The 1,277-nt window shown below is 46.8% G+C and overlaps 1 non-coding gene across 1 annotated transcript; it reads left to right on the top strand.

Annotated features, from left to right (window-relative positions):
• The first annotated feature begins 678 nt into the window (after positions 1–678).
• Positions 679–761, top strand: TRNAL-UAA. The gene has a single exon. It is a non-coding gene; the product is annotated as a tRNA-Leu (tRNA).
• The last annotated feature ends 516 nt before the right edge of the window (positions 762–1,277 follow it).

The raw sequence follows: 1,277 nt of genomic DNA, 5'->3' as shown, positions 1-1,277 counted from the left end.
TTCAATCCAACCCACTGTTTGCAAATATGATGAGTTTTCCGAACTCAGCTGAACCCTGCGTGTGGCCATCTGCATTAGAAACCGAATAGGACTGCCCTCTTTGGTTTATATCCCGATATTATGCTGAATCAAATCAGATGCCTACTAGTCCTTCCCAGTCACCAAAGAAAGGCTGGTGTTTCTGAAAAGAGCTGAAAAAGTGAGGAAGCTGAAGATGGAATGATCATGGAGATCGGAGAGTGAATCCCATTTCACTCTAGCAAGAACTGGTTTCTCCATGTCAAGACTGGCATTTGCTGAAGTATCATGTTAAGGAAACCCAGAGGTATAAAACCATGGAGTAGAATTTCCCTCCCATGTATGAGAAGGACACATCCTCTGTGGGAACATTCCCGGAGCTTACTGCAGCAGCATACAATTTCACAGAATCATAAAAACGTAGGGCTGAAAAGGAACCTTGAGAAATCCTCAGGTCCAGGCCCTGCACTGAGGCAGGACCACATAAACCTAGGCGACACCTGACAAGTGTTTGTCCAACCTGTTGTTAGAAACCTCCAGTGACGGGGATTCTACAACCTCCCCCGGAAGCCTAGTTCAGAGCTTAACTACCCTTAGAGTTAGAAAGTTTTTCCTAATAACTAACCTAAATTCCCTTGCTGCAGATGAAGCCCAGCACTTACCAGAATGGCCGAGTGGTTAAGGCGTTGGACTTAAGATCCAATGGACATGTGTCTGCGTGGGTTCAAACCCCACTTCTGGTAGCAATGCTCTTTTGGGATACCGGGAGGAAGCACAAGCAGGAGAGTGCAAGAGGGGAGGACTCCTGTCTCAGACTGAGAAAGTGGGGACAATCAGCGAGTTATCTTAAGTGCCTATACACAAATGCAAGAAGCCTGGGAAACAAGCAGGGAGAACTGGAAGTCCTGGCACAGTCAAGGAACTATGATATGATTGGAATAACAGAGACTTGGTGGGAAAACTCACATGACTGGAGTACTGTCATGGATGGATATAAACTGTTCAGGAAGGACAGGCAGGGCAGAAAAGCTGGGGGAGTTGCATTGTATGTAAGAGAGGAGTATGACTGCTCAGAGCTCTGGTATGAAACTGCAGAAAAACCTGAGAGTCTCTGCATTAAGTTTAGAAGTGTGAGCAACACGGGTGATGTCGTGGTGGGAGTCTGCTATAGACCACCAAACCAGGGGGATGAAGTGGACAAGGCTTTCTTCCAGCAACTAGCAGAAGTTACTAGATCGCAAGCCCTGGTTCTCATGGGT

Source organism: Terrapene carolina, unplaced genomic scaffold (genome assembly GCF_002925995.2).
Source record: "Terrapene carolina triunguis isolate 2854851 unplaced genomic scaffold, T_m_triunguis-2.0 Scaffold95, whole genome shotgun sequence".
Classification (NCBI taxonomy): Eukaryota; Metazoa; Chordata; order Testudines; family Emydidae; genus Terrapene; species Terrapene triunguis.
This window is presented reverse-complemented; position numbering and strand designations above follow the sequence as displayed.